At 44.4% G+C, this 24,867-nt stretch overlaps 1 long non-coding RNA gene across 1 annotated transcript; it reads left to right on the plus strand.

Moving 5' to 3' along the window:
• Positions 1-1,443: 1,443 nt before the first annotated feature.
• Positions 1,444-6,762, plus strand: LOC144166091 (uncharacterized). Its single transcript, XR_013321564.1, has 4 exons — positions 1,444-1,544; positions 4,252-4,357; positions 6,532-6,610; positions 6,697-6,762. It is a non-coding gene; the product is annotated as an uncharacterized LOC144166091 (long non-coding RNA).
• The last annotated feature ends 18,105 nt before the right edge of the window (positions 6,763-24,867 follow it).

The following is a 24,867-nucleotide window of genomic DNA, read 5'->3' on the forward strand; positions in this document are numbered from 1 at the left end:
AACTTATACGAGAGCGAAGCGCTTGTAATAACAGAAACATAGCTTTGGCATTGACCGTTGCGAGAAAATTACAAAAGCTGCCTTTTTGAAAAGGTGTTGCCGAAAACTTGGCACGCATGCTGCGCGATGACGGCAGATGTTCGCGTGACGGCAAGCTTGACTGCTGTATTGATGATGGAAAGGCATTTCCCGAACGAATGCTGGCAGCAAGCGAAAATTCATTCGATAGCGAAGGACTGATATAACAACAGAAACATAGCGGTGGCATTGGGAATTTCGAGAAGAAAAAACAATAACTGCATTTTTGATAAGGTGCTGCTGAAAACTTGGCATATTAGAGAAAAGCTACTTTGATTAGCGCTTCTTGTTTTTAAGCCAGAACTTGGAGGGCTGGTTTGAAACTGTATGCCCTTTATTCGCCGTTTTCGGTGTAAGGATGGCAGTGCCGACCCTTACGTTGAAAACATGGGCAGCTTTTTTTCGCTGCGACAGGGTCAAACCGTCAAACCATAGGTGTTCATTTTCGCTGCGGTGAGCCCGCGGACAGAACCGTGCGTGGCATGGCTTAAATTGTACGCGGCAGACTACGGGTCTAGCGCTTCGCCGATACTCCTAAGTTGTAATCAGCTGCCTTGAGACAGATCTAAGCACGGTATTATTACACAACATAATTTTAATTCCGGGCGCGCATGCCATTTCACTCTATGCCATTTCACTCATAGCTACGTTGGCTTTCGTCGGGGAGAACGGGGATGTGCGTATCTCTTTTAGGTTGAGATAGCTGGCTACACTTCTCAAGGTGAGCCTCATTTTGGAGACTGGTGCGTGCCCAAGAAGCGGTATGACTGCCGGAATGGGTTATATACGAGAAGCAGTAAACATAACTCACAATATTTGTGCATTCATGGGCGATTCAGATTGAAAAACCAACTAAATGGCACTTGTGCGGACATAAATTCCGGTTGTGGTGGTGGTGCAGTGGTAACGCGCTCGTTTTTTGTTGCAAAGTTGGTGGTTCGATCCTCCGGTGGTCTGTTTCTTTTTTTTTTTTTGCTGACACCACGATATGATTTTTTTAAAACGAAAAATGTTCCTGTTCTTGGTAGTTTTTAACCAAAAGTGATTTCCCCCAAAGTGATGTCGGAGGTTTATTCCACAACTCAATCGCTCATATACAGGATAGCCCAACAAACTCAACTTTTTGCTGGGTATGGCAACCTTATCTTTCTATTTACATTGCTTTATGTGTCTATCTTCAAGCCAGAATTTGTTTCGACGCATTTTGTTCACTTCGCGCCGTGTATGGATTGCGTTACGAAAACACCAAGGCACAGCCGAAACCGAAACCCCGGCCTCAGTACTCCACTGCTCCATCCAGCAACATCGCCACGCCATCACGCCGCCACGCCGCCACGCCGCCGCATTCCTTTCTTCCTGGCCGCCGAGACGGTGGAGATGTACGCGCTTGTCGAGTGGCTTTGTTGTGGTTGTTTTGAAGACATCGGATTATTGTTTCGACGAAGATATGTCGCCTGTGATTTAAGGTAAGTGACTAGTCAACTTTTTGCACTTTACTTGTGTATTTAACAGGGCAGGGCTCTTCCGTTCCGTGTTAGACGTTTGCGTCGTCGGTTAGCCCTAATGTTTTTGGACAGCGACTGATTTTGAGGGTGACGTAGATCTGCCTTTCGACCGCGGATATTGCGTACGGGACTAGAAACAGTAGGGCTGTTCGATTTACAGTCCCGGACTCACCACCGATTCCCTGTAAGCAGTCAGGCATTCGATTTTCTTGTGTATCCTATGGCTTCGGGGAATCATCGGACTCCGGCGGAATATCCGCGGTGAATTCGAGTCTGTAAATCGAAGAGCCCTATTGTTTGTGCCGTTTGTAGGCTTTTTGTTGAGCGAAGTAGGAGCATACTGCTACGTTGGCTAAACGGTTTGTTGCTCGCAACAACCGATCGCCAATACGCGCGGTCGACCGCTCCAGGTTGAGTTCGCAAGTTTTTTTTTTGGGTGGGTAGTTCTTTTTAAGGAATTGCAAATTGTTCTTCGCATCATTTTTCGTACCTGGACTGGAGTGGTACGCTTTAGGTAACTTTTAGCTGAGGCACATAGCAGTCTACACTACACTGCAGGGATTGTCATTTTTCAAAGCGGTCACTCAGTAAAGTGCACTGGTACAAACCAGGCTCTCTGCGTTCAGATTGAGGGTACGATGGCTGAAATTGGTATCACGCTCGTAAGCCCCGCATGTGCAGTGAATGTTTGAGTGTTCCAATCGTTCGATAATCGCATATATGTTTGTGCATGTGTATCAGTAGCACCAAAAACGTTCATTCAACCCGAATTTGCTACCACGTCGAAACTACATGCGCATCGTGCGTCTGGTGCAGAGGCATAAGAAATGCTGGCCGCACATGGGGAGCGTTTAAGCACTGCAACATTCACTACCGTCTCCGAATAATTCGCGGCCACGCGTGTTGCTCAGTTAAATTTTGTATTGGGCTCTCATTGTGTGGATGAGGGCACCCCGCACAAGAGCAAATGCTTCAAAAAAAAAGTGGGTCTCCTCTGGACTGGAAGGTCTCTTTCGAGTAGCTTGTGTAGATAATTGCACAGCAAAGAATACACTCTGTTAAAAACATGACTTGATGTAAATAAATATAGTTCTAGAAAATATGCCGCTAGAGAATAGATGGGAGAACAGCCTTTTCTAGATGGTTCGATCACACTGAAAGTTTTTTTTTTAATTTTTCAGAAGAGGATAACCTCTTTCTCATCGCAATAAATTTTTAAGCACTGGCTATTGTCATTATTGGCAGTAAGGCATTATTGTCATGTTTCAAATTTTGCGGCCTATACCAATGTGTGTCATTTTTGAAAATCGTTTCAATGGGTTTAATGTCAATGTGAGCACAACCTTAAATCTGGTTCCCTATGCTTCCCTAAGACATCGCGGCCATTATTAAGGACTAATTAGATTCATGTTTTGAAGGAAAAAAATTGTTGCCATGATATTGACGGTACCAGCTGAAAACATGCACCGACACATGTGGGCTTCAATCACTGCGTGGGAAGGAGAATTGAACCTGGTTTAAGCTGCAATCACCTAGAAGAGACTTTAAAAACAAAAAAAAATTGCTTCACTTGTATTGTTGTTCAGCAGTTCATAACAGCCTTTCCAGCCTCCTTTGGCAGAATTATTAGGCTGTGTATAGTGTTCCGTCCGGATGAGACACAACTCGCGTTGAGAGCAGTCTTTCTTGATTTTTACCCATCCAGCCAAACCGCTACCGCTCACTGACTAGCCAGAATCACTGATAAATATTAATCATTATTAATAATTACAGATGATCGGACTAACTCTAGCTCAATCTGGACAGATCTCCAAGTCGCCACCCGACGCCCGCTTCACAATATTTCAGCGAGAGCAGTCGGTCTTGATTTTTACCTAACCGGCCAAATCGCTTCCGCTTACTGACTAGCCAGAGTCACTGTTAATTATTAATCACTGGTAATAATTAGAGGAGATCGGGTGTAACTGGCGATGGCTACGTCGGCCTTGGCTCCAGCGAGCGGGAGCAGCTCGGCCGCTTGAGTAAAAAACCAAGACCTACTGCTATCATCGCGTGAATTGTAAAGCGGGCGGGAAGTTTTGCTATTACAAAACGCTAACCACGACCACACACACACACAAAAAAAATGGTGCGAGAATCCAACCAGGGCCTACAACGATCGTAGTCAGCCGCGGAACCACTACACCAAATCCCAGAATGAGAAATGGCGGGTAATTGGCTGGATTTGATTTGGCGTTCAGTCTGGACGGAACTTTAGCAGTTTTTAGCATTCCGGCTGGACGGAACGCTAGGCACTCCCTAATTGTTAAGGCAACGTTATCATCATTTAGGTCTGCGGTTTGTCACAGAATCGTGGAAGCAATTTGCCGTATAGCAATGAGAGCTCATCTCGGCACCTTTTTACGCATACATGAACTGGTCATAATGAACGGCATCTACTTCCAAAGAGAGAATTGAGTTAGAAGCTTGATCGTTGACATTGTCACTATGCTGTGATAGTCACTTCGGCCATCCTTACATCCAGGTAATGTGGTATTTTAACGTTCTCATATTTTCGCTTGGAGTGTGAAGAACACCTTGCTCGCCACCTTAATATCGCATTTAGAACGTTGAAGGATTAAGGCTAATGCAACTTGCTTGTTGTTTGCCACTCACTTCTATCTTGCAGGCTACTGACTGTTACACCTTGCAGTGGAGATCAGCTGGCATGCCCTACTTGGTAGATGGACCTATCTGGATGTACCTCTCATCAGATGTCACTGGCTGTTTTTCAGGTTTGTTACAATAAGTGAGCACCTAGTTCTATACAATTGTAGTGCAATGCTATGACGTGCACTGTGGAATTCAGTTACCAGGACTTGCATAATTTGACCGAGAGTGCAGTGCTTTGGTCTTCCAATAGCACTGTATATATATGCGGGTTGGCATCTTCATTTCAGCAATTCATTGCTCTCCGAGTTTGGAATCAGTGAATTTGGATGTATTGTATTTAACGTCTTTATGTATTGTTTAACATGGACCTTTGCTGCCATTGTACATTGAACTGCTGAAACACAAGCACGAAGGTGGGAGTTCTTAGTAAAAAAGAGAACTAGGATGCACATGATGCAACATTTAGAGGTGACACAGCTGCTTGATATCCCCCTTTTGGTGCAGCCCGCCGAATGCTCCTCTCCGCCTGTGAGAACGATAGCTCTCTTTTCCTCCGCCGCGTCGCCTGTGGTGCACGCTATCGGTGATGCGGTGGCGTCAATTCGGAAAGTTGCCACACAATCAGCCATTCGCGCTACAGTTCTTCGTTCGGCTGTTGTGTTATTGCGCTTTGTCATGCTTCACTTGAGACACCTTGCTGAACAGGCTGCAATCACATATTTACGAGGAGTAGATGCATGGTCCTTAACATGGGATTGCACTATTCGGCTTGTTTTACTGGAATTTTCGATTCTGTAGCGTGTTCGTGACCTTTGGGCTTTTTCTGAAGGAACTTCGGGCTGCTGATGACAACAGGCGAAAATATCAAGGTGGCGTGGGACAGCTTAATTTTTTCCAGGTTCGGCTCAATGTGTGATCAGCTTAGGAGCCAAACTGGGTTCACAAGTGACAACCTTTATTGGATCTTAAAGAGGGCCTTGAGAACAAAACAGTCCCTAACTTTCTGCATTCCATCAAACATCCCCCTCTCTCTCTCTAGAAAGTTGGTTCTAAGGTTCTTAATGAGGTGGTTTGGTCAAATAAAAGGAACGATGGGTCATTTTGCCGCGCTGGATGTAGCAAAACATGCTGATGTTGTAGTATGTTGTCAACCGACATGCCTAGAAACATGGCGCTGTTTGTCTGGTGGCTGTCTGTGACAATACGGATAATGAAGAAACCCACCCCTTACACAGTTGAGCACACTAAAATTCCGGTTCAGCCGGTTCAAATTCAGGTTCAAATTCAGCCGGTCATGCTTCCTGTTCCCGGTAAAAAAATACCCTAAGGGGATAACGTCAGCCGTGGAAAGCCCCCGCAGGACAAACCAGAGGAGCCTGCAGGCTAATTCAGTGGCACCACCGGTTCAAGGTTCACAGCTTATATCAAGGCCGAAAATATGTCGACTTGGCAGCCATAAATTACTTTTTCCTGTATTGACATTTCGTCAGTAATCAGGCTGCAGTATGGTTCTTTTAGTGACCACAAGCTTTGTCCCTCCACTTGAAGCCGTTCCTTTATTAGGTTTATTACTCGAGTCTCTTGCAGAAGGTCCGACAAGATTTTTAGTGTGCTTTGACACGGCAGCATCAGCAGTTTTTTGCCCCTCACATGCTCGTATCCTTTACAATAAGTCGCCTTCCACAACACTTTGCCACAACGTGGGTTCCTGTCTAGTCAGCGCGCCTTATCACTATTGATAATATGTTCCATGGCAAATTTGGCACACCCGTTCTCGTTCTTGTGCGGCTTCCGAAAGGGTCTTTAGTGCTTGCACAGCTCGGTTGTCCTCATAGTATTGAACTTTCTCTAAATTCATCACAAGTTTGCTGAAGTTTTTGCAAGGGTTCGTTTAGTCTGCACTTTAATGTTAAGACTGTGTGCGTTTCTGTTCGTCGCTTCAATGCATCCAACCAGGTTAATGTCATCTGGCCTTCTTCACTTTTCAATTTAACGTGTTGCTAACCTTCAACACACTCGCCTGAAGCTACATTTTTTGCGCCTGGTATTCACTGGCTGCGCTTTGAGCATAGAATTCTTCTAGACGAGGGTGTTTTGCTTTCCCACCTGCTGCTAACGCATGTTCTCTTGAAATTCTCGGTTGCATGCATGCACGCTTGCATCTTACTAAAATCCTTTCCCTGGAAAGGCATTGCCACCATGCGATGCCTTTTAGAGCAGTGCTGGTCCAGAGCACCCTTCCATGACCTGAAGAATGGTTTTCACTTCATTTGTTGAAAATGTTCTTTTTCTGCAGGCTTTCTATTTTTATGGCAAAGAGGAAGGGCAGAAGCAAGGGACCACATCGGAGTGACCATCTCAGAATGTTTAAGGAGGTATGTGAAATGTGAATATACATTTGTTTTGAGTTGATCTGGATTGTATAAGCTTTAGTGTGTAACTCAGATTTTTTTCTTTTCAGCTGCCCACCTGTTCGAAGATAGTCACCATATTTGATATTTAATGATAATATATTCAACGTTCAAACCAAGTTTGTTTGGTGTAATATTTTTAAGCACCCCAGCACACACCTCTAAGCTCTCATAAAATGGTTGATAAGTTTTCAGAGCATTGTAGCACGATAGCAGAAAAATGATCACGACATGAATGGACAGAGCAAAACGCATAGGCAAGCTTACTTATTTGCTGCAAATCTTATTTCATAAATTTATTCGCAAGAAATGAAACCAGTTTTTAATTAGCATTGCATACCACCTTTCCTTTTCATGTCGTCATCATTTTTGTGCAATTTCGCTTATCTGCCGTCATACCGTCACTCAACCTGCCAGCATCGACGCTACCATTGCTGTCAGCTACCGACGCATGCCGTCAGCTACCGCCGTACCGACGTCTACCAGCATGCCGTCATCCATCACCCTACCAGCATGCAGTCATCTGCCGTCATGCCATCACCCTGCCAGCATGCAGTCATCTGCTGTCATGCCATCATTAATGCCATTACCATAATCCACCATGTTGATGTTTGATGGATTCCATCAACTCCACATTTTCAATAGAGCAATCAAGGTACACTGTACATGTGTAAAAATAATATGAAACGAAGTATACCGTAACACATTTATAATAGTTCACATTATTCGCTATGAAAGTAATGTTAAGCAAGAAACATTTGACGAAGATTACGCGAAGCATACCTTTCTAAAATTATATTCTGACGTGTTTACCTGTTCAATAGGTGAGGAACAGCGTAACAAAGCATTCGGCGGCCATCTTCAGTTCGACAAAATGGAAGGTGCCAGTACTCTTGGTTTCTTACACTATACATGGGAATGTTCACTTTTAATTGTTATGACTGTATGAAAGAAGATTGAGTATTATGAATGGAGGTTTTGTACCGAAGTGCTAGGAAATAGTCATACATTTATGAATAGGCAACAAATTGAAACGTATGAACAGTGGTTCTGTATGGGCGAAATATTCTGCATTTGCTGTATGACGAATGGCTTTCATTTGCAGCAGGTGTAATTTGTTAGTATTGGGTTGGGATAGTGGAACCTCAAACCAAAAACCAGTTATTAACATGAGTGCATTGTATATTATCAGTTTTATCCGTGCAGGAAGGAAATACCGACATTTAGCAAGAATGCCTACGCACTTTGACACTGAGGTTGTATAATTAACGTGCGTGTCCCAAGACATATTGTTGTGGAAGAACACGCCAAATGTTTTTGTCGCGCCAACGATTTCAATATTCGAGTCGCCAATGTTAAGTCTTATATATCGGGGGCAGACATGCCCCTTTCGATGAAAATTAATTGCTTTGGTTTTACGTGAACTGATAAGGAGCGAATTTGCGTTAATCCATATTTGCAATGACTGAAGTGCTTTGTTGATGACTGGCTGTAGCAGTCGTACGTCCTTGCCTTAGAAAAAATAAACGTGCGTCATATGCGTGTGATGTATTTCGGATTTTTATCAATCGTAACAATGTCATTATATACAATAAAAATAATAATAAACCTATTATGCTCCCTTGGGGCACGCCTGTTGTAATTTTCTGAAATGACGAAAAGTAATTTTTATTGTAGCACACTGATGGCGGTGCTCTAAATATGAGTTTAGTAGCTGTAGTGGTAAGCCGCGAATGCAATATAATTCCAATTTTTCGAGAAGTGTTTGATGATTGATACGATCGAAAGCATTTGAAAAGTCTATGAATACTCCGACGCATGTGTTCTTGTTTGCAAAGGATTTCAGTATGATTTCTTTCTGCGCGAGCACAGCAGTTTCAGTCGACTTGCCCTTAAGGAAGCCATACTTAGATGAACATGATAATTTGTGCTCATGGAAAAATTTTCTATCTTATTGTACATAATCTTTTTCTAGGCCGTTTGAGAAAACCGGGAAAATAGAAATCGGAGTCTTGTTGTACTTCTCTTCTTATCTCCGCCTTTGAACAATAGGATAACATTAAGATTTTGGATACATTTTCGAAATTGACCGGTAGAGAGGGAAAGTTTAGGCACATGAGCAAGCACGGGCGCTATGACCTTAACGACATATTTGATTGGCGTGATTTGAATGTTATCGATGTCACGCGCTCGACTGTTTTTAACGGAAGAGTAAATTGTGCATATTTCGCTTTCATTCGTCGGTTCTGAAAATATGTTATGATTGTTTGGGCTGATAGCTGAACAAAAATGATTCTTATTTCGAGGTTTCCCTTTCACGACATCCTTTATAAATATGCTGAAGTGTTCGGCCAATTCTTTCTCGCGGATACAGCGACCATTTATATTCAGTTCCGTAACACAAGGCGAGGTTTGTCACCGTTTAGGCAGAGTGTTCAGCTTTTTCCACACGTTCGCACTGCCATCGCAGTATTTCGTCTGAAATTGCTGCAGCAAGAAGAGCATTTCTTTCTCGTTTTAAAATTATAATAAATTTGCTTTTATATTGTTTAAATATAGCAAGGGCGTTCATCGACTTCGTTTTCTGAAAGTATTTGAAAAGTTTCTTTTTTCTATTTATCATTCTCAAGCAGTCGCTATTTATCGAGGGTTTACGGGTTTTGGTAAAGCGCTTTATAATTTTTTCTTTGAAATGCTGTTTGTAAAGGCGCCTAAAAATTACCATCAATTCCTCGTTGGCCTCTTTTGCCGTTCCAGCGAAAAATACACTTTTCCATGTGCAGTTAGAAATTCAGCAGTGAAAAGCGTCTAAAGCAGATGGTGTAACACATCGGGTTTTTATCGGAAAGACTGTTTTAGATTATCGGCTAAGCTTACTTCTGACAAGCATGTAAATGGGAAAGTTGTCGCTGATGTTGCCGCATAGTACCCCTGATAGCGTGTTGCTCCCAAAAATGTTAAATATAAAGAAATAAATAAATAGGCGTTGCAGTGTTTGCAGTGACACGCGCCGCCGTGGTTGTTGGAATCTCGTGGACATTTGTACTTATCGCTGATAGAAGCTGAAATTGCGTGGTGGATGGCTTCGAAACGTCAATGTTTAAATCCTCTTCTGGGGTTAATTTTAATTGGTTGTTATTAGAGTAATTTAAAAACTTATCAATGTGGCTAAAGAAAGCACTTATGCCGGAATCCGCTGGGCTGTATATAACAGCAAGAACGTGCTTTTGGGTTATAATGTAAACATTCTATGTCATCAGATAAGAAAGAAACTGAGGTGTATTGTCACAGCTTAGGTTATTTTTATTCAAGATAGTTACACCCCCACCTCGCTCTTTTGATCAGTTTGAGAAATACGTTTCATAGCCATCGCGCTTGTATAGTTCAAAATTATTGTGTACCATGTCTGTGTCGGCATTATCGCATCGAAGTCAAAAGCGTATTCATTCAAAAAAATACTGAGCTCATCATCTTTGTTCCTTGCGGATCAAATTATTAAGTGGAAGGAGGTCAAATTTAGGTTTTTCTCGGAAGCAACTAAATTACCAACACCGTTAGGAGACTGCCATCACCGAGAGCACCCGGCAACGAAGGTGTTACCGCTTTTTATTTGATCTGGTCAACGTCCTGGGCCTTTCGAATGTGTAAGATAGGCGCCGAATCATCCTTAGTTGCCATAATCTTTCCTCCTATATTCCAGACAAAGCGCCAGTTCTTGGCCTTCTTTTGGGCAATGATCATGCCAAGCAGTTGGTTCTTAGGCGGGCAAATGTGTTCATTTATAAACACAGCAGTAGTGGACGGATGACCAAGATCTTGAGTTGCGAGGCGCGCCGTCCTTGCCTTTTGCAGCACTGCGTCACGTTTCGCGCGTCTCCGGAATTAGACAATTGTGTTCGGAATGGCATTAGCCTTCTTCACCGGAACTCGGTGGTAAACGTCTACGTCACTTTCCTCAATGTTTTTCTCTAGCAGCTCGCCGATCAGCTGGAGCGTCTTAGGGAGGTCTTCTTTTTTTATGACTGGGATTCCTTTGATTTCCCGGTTACAATTTCGTAAGTATTGCTCTGAAGCAGTGATTATCAGATCGTGCTCGCATACCTGTTTTTTTAAGATTTCACGCTTATTCACGTGTTTTTCGTTACCCGCCTTTAAAGCCCTAAATTCCCTCGCTAGTTCAGCACTCTCTAGCTTCGCCTCCTCGAACTGTTCTCTCAGGAATTCGCAGGTCTTTTTGAGCTCTCTCAATTCACATCTCATGTGCCACTCAAACTGTGCTTTGAATTCAAGCATTTCTTTTTTTCTTTTCATCAAAGAATTCAACAGTTTTTTGCAATTTGGTCACAAAGGCAACAGAAAAAGCACACAAAATACTTGCAGCAGTTCCAAAAAAACCTGCTGTTCTTAAAAATATAACAACCGAATAATATTCCAGACTTGTGGAGATAAGGCGTAGCTTTTACAGCGATGCGGAACACTGATGCCCTTGCCGCTGCCAAGTTAACTGGGAAGTTATTGGTAGCCCTGTGAAATGCCTTTATAATAAGTTGGAAATGTTTAAAAGGCTCCGTCGCAGACAACGTGACTGCAGCGGATTGCGCGAACAGCGATGAAGCGGAAGTGACATTGCAGCCGACCAGGTGATTGGTACTACAGCCAGGCAGGAGAACCGGTCAAGCTCTGCTGGGTGCGCTTCTCCTAGACCTGCTGCAAATGTGAAGCAGTTGAGAGCTGGTTTGCTCCGGCTTGCCGGCTGCGACGTAACTTCATCCTGGCTGTGATGTCCGCACACTTCTAAATTTTGCTTTGAGAGTCACCGATTTTTGATGGTTGTTTGTGCCATGCATACGCGTATGTGAGGTGTCATAATTAGTGTCTTGCTGTTTTTTTAGGCAGGGTAAAATAAATGAGATTTCGAAGAGGTGACATTTTTTAGTGCAGTTGGCCCTTAATCCGGAGTGTTGCACTACAGCCCACCTGATCTCGAACTGTCGTGGTTGAACACGGGCTTTATTTTTATTCAAGTGCCGCTACCCAAAAAACCGGAATTCAAGGTTTCTCACAAGTATTCTCAATTGAAGGAAGCATCTATCAGTGGCGATGCGGTTTTTTGCGAGCTAAGGGCACTATACACGGAGTTGACCAACCTCAGGGAGGCAAGTTGGCTACTGCTACTCCTGTGCTGTGGACACAACCTGGAGTATGCTGGGCCCGTAGCTACCACACTTGGAAGGTCTCCAGAGGTTAGTTACTCTTTCAGCGGGCTTAGCATTGTTTTCTTGTTTGCCGCCTACTTATGTGTTGAGTTGATTTGTTATCATGCCCTTAATTATCCTGGTAAAATGTGGACATTTAGGGAGAAAACATTTTTTAAATTTCTAACACATTTTCGTAGATATTTTGTCTGGCACGTCCTTGAGTCCAACAGTACAGCAGGAATTTCTGTAGTCCCCATGGGTTTGCTATGAAAAATATGAACTGGAATAAAAAAGTCGCTAAAATAACATGGATTTATTAAGAAACCTGTTGTCCTTCTGAGCAAAATTTTATGGAGTTCTCAGATGCGGTAGGTGTAGTTGAATAGGTTGTTCATGTGTTCATATTCATCATCATCATCGCATCTACGCCCACAGCAGGGCAAAGGCCTGTGCCATAGATCTCCAATTACCCAGGTCCTCTGCTACCTTCGACCAATTTATCCCCGCAAACTTCTTCATCTCGTCTGCCCATCTTAATTTCTACCGCCTCCTGCCCTGCTTGCCTTCTCTAGGGATCCACTCCGCTACCCTTAAAGACCTTTGATTATCTTGATTTGGGACGTGCAGTGTTAATACGATTCTACCTAAAACGAGACCAAATTTGGAGACCACTCTGTGGCAAATATCAAAGGCTTGGCTCAATGCTCAGAACTCAGATTTTATATAAGAAAGACCCAGTAGCATATAGCGTGTATGTAACGGCCCCTAAACCGCAAAGCGGCGCTACCCTCACAAGAGTGCTGACTCCATTGGTATGGGTTGATACTGCCACGCGGAACGCACATGCTCTGATGCGAAACGCAATATGCTGCATGGTGTTCGCAAAAACAATTCTTTGGTTGGCGACATTTTTTTCTGCGTGATTCGTGGATATACAAATGATTTGTAATGAGTAGCCGGCTTTTTCTCGCTTGGGGATGCAGACTGCCCTGTTCTGCTCCCTACAACCGCGTGCATAAAAAGGCCGCATGATAAAAAGAACACGCGAGGTTTTCACTGTTTGAAAGCAAAGGTTAGGGTACCACTTGAAGACAGTATGGCTGCGTGCAACAAATTCACAAAAGGTATTGATAATGAGGCGAAGCAGTAGGAAATCTACGTTGAACATTTAATTGCAGGTGAGGACGATGCACTGTTCACACTGTCATCTCACGCCGCGTCACAAGCTTGAAGCATTAATTAGTGCTCGAAACTTTCGCTATGTAGTTCACGCAGTGTACTTTGCGGATTATGCACACCCATTGGGGCACTCAGGAACAACCTGGGCTATTTTGAGTGTTTTTAACTTATCGTGCTATACAAAGCCACTGGTAATTATAGGTTTCTATCTATTCATTCACCTTCAACTGTTCCCGAATGACAAAGCCCCTTCCGTGAGCTTGTTATGTTTCTAATGTGTACTTCGTGTACATCAGGAGAAAAAACTTGGAAACCATCAGCGTACGGCCAAAATAAGCGAATTGCCCCTGTCGCAAATAATTATGTTGCATGCACACCTCGCAAGCAGTTCAACCCAGGCCGTTTGAATAATTGCTTAACTCGGTTGGACGCCGACGTTGGGGATGGTTACGCATTCAATGCATCAAATTACTGTCGCCAGAGTTTCGGAACGTGTCTCGAACTTCATAAGAAGCGCTTAGTAGGCTTTGGTGACATGGTAACAAGAGCGGCAGGACTCACATGCCACTACCACATACACTATTGTCGCAAGCTTTGCAGAAAATTTTGAACCCCAGCTATGGTCGTTTTGAGCAGTGCGAGAAATAAGGAAACGGACGCTCAGGAATGACACCGAGGTAGCGCGAAACGAATTTCTTTATCGACAGCACTGCTCCCGCACCTCTCCAACCACACAACCGAAATCTGCTCCACTGTGTGGCTGAGTGGCCGGTGCATACACTGCATAGAATACAGTATAGACGAATGTAAGCTGCATGAAGATAATCAATCGTGCCTGCCCTTTTTTACAGGTAGCTGTTCAACGCTAACCCGCCATGGGCAGTACGTAAACAGGAAGTGAAAGAATGCGCACTAGCGGGCACTCGAACCTAATAAAGTTGTCGCAAAGGCTGCGGACCAGTGAATCAGGCTGACGGCAGGATTTTACTTGTTTTATATCATGGTTCTTTTGGCAGCCAGTCCTCTTTTAAATCTGATGAGCTAATTCTCAGGCTACATAAATAATTTTTTAATTAAATAAATTTTCAGCGTTTAAGTGTTGAAGGTTCGGCCATTTTTGCGTTATTGAAGGTTTGGCCATTTTTCCCTCACGCGTTAGGCCACAGCCTCCGGTATAACCGGCTGTGCCAGCTCTATTGCCCTGAAAGCCGTTGGAGCACCAACGGGCGCCAAGTTCCCAGGTTTTTCTATGGCCATGCCGAAGCGAACTGCTAATTTAAGCGGAGGTGAAATAACACGCACCTCGACGTCGTCTGCTACGCGAAGGCATCAGTAAGCTGGAAATTCCGCAAAACGGCGAACATGGAATTCATGAGCCAATATTGAAGACTGATGCTTTATGCGTAAAGTCGCAGAGATACTAAACGGAGTACAGTGTACTGTTCGCGCCTGCACGCTCGCTCTTTTCGGTTCACTACGCGAGTTTCACAACAAAATGTATAAATGTCCTCACGATGGTCACTGCGTTAAAGCCGCTTATTTTCCCTCCCGCTGTTTAGGAGATGATAAGTAAAAAATAATGATATTTAAATCGGTGTTTGGTGACAGTTCAGTCACACTAAATAAATTTTGTTGAAATAAGCTTAGGGGAAAACATTCATCATGCACTTAGCTCGTTTCTCGCTCTACTTCTCCCGGCTACACTTATTCTTGCCTCCCAAATCACACACTGAATAACCGATCAATTCACAGTGGGTTGCAACCCACTAGTGATCTCACCCGTAACATGTCGGGCTGAAGCGAGTGAAGCGCGGACAAAGAGACTTTTGCGTTAAATTATCTACTAATTAACAGGGTAGCCGAAGAAAGACCATCTCGTGTGGAATTACCAGTGTAAACTTCTAGCGTCACCCCAGTCACTTACTAGATAGTTTATTGTGTCCCTCGTCAACTTTTATACCTTTTTTGTTTAAACAGGAGTTGCCCGTTAGTATATTTCTTGTTTGTAAAGGGCCTGGGCAACGTTTTTCAAAACCATCCATTGTTGCCAGGTGGGAAATGAAATGTTGACCATGCGCTCGCCAACACAGGAGAACCTGGGATTAGGGCGTCACCAGAGAGGACGACGGAATTTCTGACACTGAGCAGGCACAAAGCCGTTATACAGGAGGCTATGGTAGCCAACGCTTGTACAGGCGGCGTTGCGCCATGCTTGCGGGAGCAGCCAAAGCGAGCACCGCACCACGACCGCCTTTATAGATAGGTTCCTGCTCATCCCAGCCGGTGACAATGCTAGCCAGAGTGCCAAAAAATTCCGGTGGGCGACGGTGCGCTCCGTCACGTGGGGCTAAGCTCAATCCCGAAACACGCAAACTTCGCTTCGAACGCTGTAGAGCTCGCAACTGCTCTCACAAAAATAGCGTGCGTAAAAATCAATTCGGATTGTACCGATCACTACCTTTAATACTGGCCAGCAACGGTAATTTGTGATTCAGTCTAGCACCGTTTCTTGGCTATTGAAATGCCAACGTTCACAAGTAAACCACGCCGCTACTATATCGGCCTGCTCGACTAGCATTTTTATTCTCTCGTATTTTCGTTCATTTAAACATGCCGCAACTTTGAAGATGTTTGCTTTACATCGAGGGGCTTTCTTTTGACGAGAAGCTCGTCTGTGCACGTCCGTATGTAACAGGGAACGTTCTAATTTGTGTAAACCCCTTGAAAAAGCCTCTGTCTGCGTGGCAGCGCCATCATTGTTGCGGAAAAACATGGTTTTAAGCGAAGGAAGCACTAATCAACGAAAACCTTTTCGGCGGCTGAAGAGTTTGCACCGTATTAGAAGCGCCAGGTTTGTAGAAGCTCCTTCGGGGTGTTTTACCAGCCAGCAAACTGGCAAACATGGGTATGGCAGCCCTCCCTGGCCTACGATTGCGGTGACACGCACTGTTATATTCGCGATATCTTTTTAAGGCACTGCACCTGTACCCAAAGGGTCGGAACCTGATGAAAACAAACTTCCATCGCAACTACAGTGCTTGCTCAGCTGTACGCAACAAATACAGTCGCATGCGATACGTTCGTTAAAAATTGATGCGGACCTATTGCAGGATCTTTCGACATATTCTTTCGAGAAAGGGTTTTCTTTTGTTAGTCTAGCTTTGTTGCTGAGCCTAATGGCTAAGTCGTATATAACGTACAACCTGGAATCAGACTCGCGGTAGCTACTTTTTCAAGAATACCCATTCATGCTGCTGCTACACGGTCTCCGCACAAGCTGGAGCCCAACCACGAGTGCGGGGGAACTTCATGACTGGAGACCCGAACTTTACACACACGAAAAGTCCAGGTTTAGGCCAGTGCCATTTAGGCATGAATAGGCACCAAATACTCTCGATTAGGCACATATAGGCTCCATTCCTCTTTGCTTCAGACGCATATGTTAGCGCAAATGGTTGGTTTGCAGTGAAACTGCGTACAAATAATGTGCAGCTGGAAAGTAGTTTTATTTTCTTCCGGTTAACAAACAGCACAAGAGTTCAGATTTCAAAATTTACGCACAATTTACCGTGATTCAACACCAAACGAAAAGATTGAACGGCGTAGAAAGCCACACCAATTTCAATAGTTTGCTGTTTGAAGTTGTACCCCCTTTCAGTCGATAATTGTGTACGAAAAAAGCAAGGTCAACCTCCATTGAAGTTGGCGGAGCGTTCTTGTACTTCGGGACGCTCCATGATTTAATTACATCTGGAACATCACAATTTTTGCGGCTCAGAACATTCGAAAGTTATTCCGAACGTAGAATTCAGAAATTTCATATGAGGCAGATTTAATGAACTGATCTTTCGGGGATGGTGGCAGATCTGTCCTGCACCTCTCAAATGAACTTTGCATTCTTAGAGTGCCACCAACTCTCTCTGCTGCTAAAATGGCTTCTGCTAAGAGTGCGAAATAAGCAAACGAATGTGCCATGTCACGTTGAGCTGTAGCGTGGGGCAAATACTTTAGGCTGCGACGCTTTTGTCCGTCAGAAAGCTATTGATAGAAACCAGAGTGTTTTTGGTACAGTTTTCTGCCCTCAGCCGGGTTCTGGAAGGTGTAAGAATGAGCTCCGGTGGAAGAGGCACAATTGCTAACTGCCCCTTGCGTCGAAGAAAGATCTTAACTGCAACGTATAATTAATTGACGGAGGAGAAAGACCTCCTAAGCTGTTCACAACACCGATTTGTCCCATGAATAATACAGCAAAGTGCAGCAATTCTCTAATAGCTACTGAGCAATTCTTTCTGCCAGAGCGGATGACTAGTGTAGCTGCCGGAATAACACCATTCAGTAACTATGCTCTACACAACGAATATGAATATTAAACAATGCACAAGATTCTTCGGAACTAATTTCCCTAATACTAGGTTTCTAAACGCCCTTAAAGATAACCCGGCCGCGGCCGATGACGTGTGTCACGACAAGACTACTTGTAAAGTGCTGAGATCCCTTTTCCTAAGCTTCGTTTCTCGCTCCTTCTTCGTGGTACACGTACTGCATGTTGCCGGCCGGTGGTGCACTCATTATCGGCTGCTCACAGTGCACGTGTTCGTGGCATCACCTTAAAACTTTGGTGTTCAAGATTTGCCCCTACTTTCCCCCAGCAGGCGTCTTTGTGCTTAAGTACCATGTACGCAGCTGTGTCGCATTCATTTTTTGTTTGCTGTATTTTTATTCTGTTAGCTATAGATAGGGCACGCGGGCAGTAGTTTTCCCTGTTTGTGCGTGGGCACAGTATGTCATAAGGACGTAGATCAAAACAGTTCGCGCGGACCGGGGTATCGTTGGTGAGCTTGGCTACAGTGTCGCTGCGTACGAGTTTCTGGCGGCTCGGCCGAGGTGGCAAGTTCCAGGTGGTGGTGACTTGGGCACGGTTTGCGCTTTTAGATGCGAAGCATCTCAGGGTCGAGCCTATGCCTCTTCTTTGTCGTTGTCGTTGTTGTTGCGCCATCCACACCCGCACTGCGCATTTTTTTAGGCTCCAAAAGGTCAATATAGTCAAAATAGGCAAGAAAAAGCCCATATAGTCAAAATAGGCACAATGGGACAAGAAACAATTGCCTAAAATGCTCCCCTTCCCTTAGTTCGTGCTTATATATTAAATAGGCTTGATACGGACTGAAGGAAAAAAAGCATTTTGCCTAAAGTTCCGGCCTCGTTTCATGACCATGGTCGTAATTTTTTATTATTTTCTGGTTATGCGTAGTAATTCAATGGGATCTGACCGCGCGTCAAGTGCTTGTTTCGGTTTTTCCTTGCTTTTTTTATGCACGAGATGATACGGGGCTCACAAAGTGATTCTTCTTTTTATTCATTGCTTCTGTTCCATGGCACAGAACAAAACTCGCTGATTATTTTGTTGCGTTTTATTCTTTCGAATGTACGCGGGCTACCAAACTCGTGGAAAGTCCAAAAATGGGGATGAGGGAGGGAGGGTGGTAGCCGGGTGGATGCGTGTTCGGTGGACGCCGTCCGTGTGCGTGCTCTCACCATCATAGAATAAAAGCATTTTCGCATTAAACACTCTTAACGGGGCACTGGCACAAAAATTTTGCATCTTGTTTTTTTTGTTGCAATAACTACCTAATGACCTATTTATCGCGCGTACAAACCTTATTTGCTTCAGCGCACGACGGTTGTTTTTTAGAGACGTTTTAAATGCGGCCATTCGCAGTTTCGGTTTCAGCGGGTGTCCCGAACGTCTGAATTTTCTGTAACTAAAGCTGTCTACGTGACCACACAAAACTCTGAAGTGCGCAGCGCCCTGCAACCCGCGCACGTGAGCGTGCTGCTTTAACGGTCTGGTTCGTTCGCACGAATTCGACATGTCAACGCCGTCGCCTTCGTCCGTGTCGTCCTCGTCATCCATAGACGAGGATTTGTTGGATGCGATAGACGACGCTCTGTTAGACGTTGTAAATTAAATTCAGTTCGACCTACTTGCCAGCAACGAATCGGAGCATGAGGCCCAAAAAAGTCTAAATCAATCGGTCCCGCGTATTCAAGGGATGAATTTATTTGGTTATTTGTAGTTGTGAGCTAAGTCTCGTCGGAAACGTTTTTACAGAATACATTGCTATCTGGCAAAATGAGTTTTTTCTGATAAAATTCCTATGTTTCGTATTCCAGATTATTGCCGCACACCCATGACTTTGGTTCACTTAGTTATGCAATTTTTCCGTGAGTAAGGTAGCGCCTTGCTGCGTATGTGTGTTATAAGCAAACTGCACGTATTCTTGTCATTCTTTTGTATGCCGCGGAGGCTATTTTATTTTCGTAGGAACACTGTTTCGGCATGTAGTCAAAAGTCTGAAAAGCAGTTTGATCGCTAGTGCTCTTGGTCTAAAGAACACTGCATTGTTCTTGGCTACGTGACATCTCGTGTAGCTGCTGTGCGCGCACCCATTATGCTTTCTACACCCCCTGAAAACCGCCGCGCGCGCACAACAATCGACGACTGCAAGGGTGAATCTCCAAGCTTGGTATCCAAAAGAAAAAAATGGTGCAAGGAGACACTTCGTGTCCTCGCACCATAGGCTTTAAGGACACTTCTTCTCCTTGCACATCGTCCCCAATCGTCCTACAACAGGTCCGCGAACCGCCAATGTACCGGGGATCTGCTTTTAAAGACCTTTAAGTGCGGTTTGAGAAGGTGAGAAACTCACTAAGTAAAAAGGCACCAACTCACTGTGCATGAAATCTGAACAGAGCATCGCTGATTAAAGGCACGATAGCACAAAAAATATATAATGAGAAGTTTATCCGTAGACAGGAAGCGGTTCTAGGGAGGAGAATGAGGAAATGGCAAACCGTCGAAGGTGCGTTATAAACGAATCCAAAAATTCAGAATAAAGAATCTCATTGGAGGTATGAATCTCCGCTTAGAAGACTTAGATGGATACACAGATGACAATGGTTCTCTACTGATAGATCTATGTCACGAAAACCGTCTAGCAATAGGAAACACAGAAAATAGATGTGACGGACAAATAATGTTGCAAAGAAGTAACGGACACACGAGAATATAATATAACCTAAAAAGTACATGCAAAGATGTGGGCGGCGGGAATAGACAAGAAAGAGAGACAATTGACGCCAATCAGGACAAATTTAGAAATCGGTGGAGCCGATTTGAACGATGAACAGTTGATACGGTGGAAGAAGAACTTGAGAAGTAACCAGAGAGACATTGCGATGACCACAAAATGATCAGGTTCATAAAGCACTGGATGGATGAGGGTAACACAACAGATCCGATAGCAAGAGAAGAGTACTCGAGAATCCGGTGGAACGAAGAAATAAAAGAGGCTATGGCCCAGCGGAAAAAAATGCGCCCAGAGGTCATCAAGAGGCACAAAAAACTTGTATCAATCAGGAGGTAGTGACGAAAAAATAGAATAGCTGCGCGGGAAACAGCTAGAAGTGCAGAAAATGGTGCAAGTAAAGATGAAGCAGAAAGTAACCAATTTTGGCAGAAATGCCAAAGAAGGTCAAAACCGCATTCAAGAAGTTTGGAACCATGTAACATCACTGAACCTAAAAACATGTCATCCATCAATATATATTGATTGATATTCACCTCGTCATTTGTGAGAAGTTTAGCGAAGTAGAGGAAGTAAAGCCTACATAGATGACAACAGCCCCATAGAAGACTGTGCAAAGGGAGACCAATTTGAGGGACATTGATTGCGAAAAAAGTAGAGTAAAACGTTTCGCCAAACATTAGAGGCGCCGGACGGAATACCATTAGGTCTGAAAAATGTGCTTGGGTGAAAAACTAAGACATCCAATGAGAGGGCAATACATACGGTGACAGAAACCGAGGAGATCCTGTAGGATTAGCTAGAAAGAAGTATAAATTTATTATATGAAGCCGGAGTAAAAAACTCCAGTATTGATTTATGCAGAAAACTCGAAGTAGCGTCAGTGATGTGCAGATTCGTCTTACAGGCGACAAAATCAGAAATTCTTGAAAGCAAGAAAAAGAAATCCTTGGCGAACTGCAGAATATATTTAAACAAAACAGGCGCATACATGAATATTTGTTTGTGATAACGCAGTGCATTGAAATTGCGAAAGCTCAGAATACACCAACATGGATTAACTTGTTTTGCACTAATGGGGCATATGACAATGAAAACGGAGTACTACGGTCTAGGGTTCCGAAAGTTCATGGCTTAGATGACGGGTGTATACAGTTTCGTATAGCAATCTACAAAGTTATTGGGGTGCACCTTACAAGGAAGTGCAGAAATGCCCACAGCAGGTAAACACCGATTAATTTCTGAAACAGGGATTTCCTTTGAGCTCAATACTGCTGAGCTTTTCATGGCAATAGTAGAAAAGAATTTGAAAGAAAGCAAATTAGGGTTTAACCTATGGTATACGTGCCAAGGCGAAGTGGTACAACAGCGTCTACCGGGAATGTTTACGTAGATGACATTTTTCATTTACTGATAGCCAGGGTCATTAGCAACGGCTCATAAATATTAGCGGCCAGGAACCCACACACCTCATTTTAAATGGTAGCACTGAAAAATCAGGAAGGACGATTTTAAATATCACTAGCACTCAGGCAGTGTCAACCCAACACGGCGAAATAACCAGAGTCAAGGAATATAAATATTTAGGAGTGTGGTAAAAAGGAGGGATAACCACTTAACAACTGACGAGAAACAACTTAAGAATAAAGGAAAGCGAAGCGGAGCTGTAATGAAGCTTAGAGCTCTGTGTGGGTATACGAAATGTGAAGTAGTGAAAGCAGTGTCAAAAGGAGTAATGGTTCTGTGTCCCACATTTGCGAATGCAGTAATCTGTTCAAAATCAGACGCTATATCCTGCCTTAAAAAGAACCAGAGAACGGTGAGTCGTTTGGGCTTAGGAGCACTTGGTTAAATAACAACTAAGCCGTGCAAAAAAGATACAGGCTGGGTGTTGTTTGAAGTTTTACAAGCTCACACTAAAATATGGTTTGAGAGAAGGTTGAGAGCAGTGGCTGCACGTAGGTGCAAAGCGAAAGTTTTTAAGTATTTGTACATGAAAAGCATGAACACGCAGTGGTTTAGGAAAACTAGAAGGCTGACGAAGAAATACAGAAAAAACCGGGGAGAACCAAAGAGAGGCAAGAAAACCAAAAAAGAAGCAAGCCAGATAGAAACAACTAAATGGCAAAACAAAATGGAAGCTTAAACATCGTTTGCGGTGTAGAAGGCAGAAAAATTAGACATCCAAAAGAAAGATTTCTGTGATACTTTCAAGTGCATCTCTTTGCTGTTTGACGCTTGAGCACGTTGCTAGAACACTAAGAGCTGTGAGAGTAAGTATACACAGCATGATTGGGCATGCATTGTTTGTTGAAAAGAACCATAATCTATATGCGGCAACTAGTGTAAAGTGTGCGTGTACGGAATAAAATGTACATGTATGAATTCTTCTGCATACAGAAGCCTCAGGATTGAATGGTACCACAGAGGCAGTTAAATTCAATGCTGTCAAGGCGACAAAAAGCAGTTTAGAATACGGGGGGCGGCGAAAGAAAGGGAATATAGCCTAATATAGCTACAACCTGTAAAACAAAGTATTTCGAGCCTACCCGAGGGAAGTGCTGTTATAAAAATGACGAATGTAAAAGATTATTATATTAGTTTTCTGATCAGAAGATATATCATTGCAGCGTTACAAATGCGTTACCAGTAGCAATCACCATCATCATCACAATCATCGGCCTACTCAAGTTCACAGTAGGAAGAATACCTCTCCCACTGGCCTAAAAACACTCCTGTCCTTCGCTTCTCGAGTTCGCACTTTACCCCCGAAGTTATGTGCTTCATCCGTCCTCCGCGTTATTTGCCTCCCCCTTCTTCTAGACACAACTCTGCGTATTCACTCTGTTACCCTAATTGTACACCAATAGTCGGTTCGGCAGTCAATGAAGTGCCCGTAAGAGAAGACAAATCGGCATTGGCGGGCTGTACCCCACTCTGGTGATTTTCTCGTTCTTCACGAGTTTTAACGAACTCTCACTGCTTCGAGATTTACAAGAGACCATCTGGCACCTAAGCTTCACGTTCGGAGGGCGCTGCACCGCCTCCCAGCCTCTCAGTTGAGCATCTTGCCAAGTGGATGGTGGTTAGGCTTCTGCAGCCGCGACCGCCTCCATGCCCAACATCGGGCGAAGATGGAAGCCGGAGCTGCATCAAAGCACCTACGTCGCTGCCAACAATTGATATGTCAACTGCAGTGCCTGCACAAGTCACCTCTCCACTACTTGGAAGTAATCAGATGGACACTATGGCGCAGTCCTCCGAACAGCGACTTACCTCGGCGCCCCAGGTGATTACTGTGCCGCCTTCTGATCATTGCCAGATGCAAGTAACAGCACAGACACCATGGTCACCGTCAGATCCTGGGACGTCAACCGCTTCCAAAAGGCTACCAGACCCGCTATCTTAGGATGACAAAAACATCGCCGTCTCACCGGGGGCGAACCACCCTCGTACCAAACCTTGTCCGCCGGAGTCCATGTCATCCCAGTCATCATACAAGATGATAATCAAGCCCAAGTGCAACTTCGACATGTCCAGGCTCCCTGATCGCATCATTCAGCGTACCTTGGACGCATATCTTCATGTAAGTAAATTCAAGGACTTTGCCCCACACCGCCCCACGAACACCATTTCAATCTTGGTGCACAGTATAGAAGATGTCAGCCTTCTACAATCTCTACAAACAATTGAGGTCTCTAAAGATCTGACTGTACCGTTGCAGGCCTACCTGTCTTTAGGCACAGACTTTCGACGGTACGTTGTTGCTGGCGTGGATGCTGAAGAAGACCTGGCCACCCTTTTAGAAGACCTCAAATGCTCTACGCACCGCGTTGTTGCTGCCCCTTACCTGGGGAAACGGCGTTCTTGTCTTGTAACACTAAGTGAACCCTCCGATTCACCGCCTCGCATGTATGTACTACTATGGATGCGTCCTTCACGTTCGCCAGTACCGTCCATCTGCAGTGCACTGTTACAAATGCCTCCGCCCCGGGTATATGAAGGCTTCATGCCCATACACTGCTGCAGAAGTGGCGGAGACGACGACATCGCTGTTCACTTGGGGACTTTGCAAGACCAACGATCATCAGATTACCTCTCTACTGTGCCCCACCAAGCGGAAGGCTACAAAGCAGATGCGACAACCCCAGACCCTACAACTCCCTACTTCATGTCACCAACAGAATGTCACCACAATTGAAGTATCAAATCGTTACACAGCGCCGTCGACCGACATTACAGAAGAACAATCGTTTAAAATTGAGGAACCTGACCCACAGTTGAAACCGACTTAAAATGAAGTCACTCGTACAAAGAGTCGCCCTTCACGCACCTGTATGGACGAGACCGTGAACGAAGAGACTCAAACACTGGACGCGTTAGATCAATGACTGGGTACTCTTCAAGCCGAAATTAAGCGCATCCGGAGATGTGCCATACTGTCTCAGCGACACAAACAGCAGCGCTCTCCAACTCCACCTGCCCCCCCATTCGTCTTTCACGACTTCACCTGCCACACCACCGTTTTTTCCGGTGCACACAAGGGAGACACCGATGACACCACAGCAGCTCCTGATGTTCCTGTCGAAGCAGCTACAGCATTTGGCTTCAGTGCTCGCGGCTCATTTCTCGCGATGACTAGCACCGCAGGGCCTACACACTTGTCTTGTGTTCTCCAGTGGAACTGTAGGAGCTTAACGGGTAAGCTCGGGGAACTGAAATACCGCATGCGCATTGGCCAATTATCTGCATGGGC

The sequence above is a fragment of the Haemaphysalis longicornis genome, unplaced genomic scaffold (genome assembly GCF_048455015.1).
Source record: "Haemaphysalis longicornis isolate Haplotype H1 unplaced genomic scaffold, Haemaphysalis longicornis Haplotype H1 scaffold_16, whole genome shotgun sequence".
Taxonomy (NCBI): Eukaryota; Metazoa; Arthropoda; class Arachnida; order Ixodida; family Ixodidae; genus Haemaphysalis; species Haemaphysalis longicornis.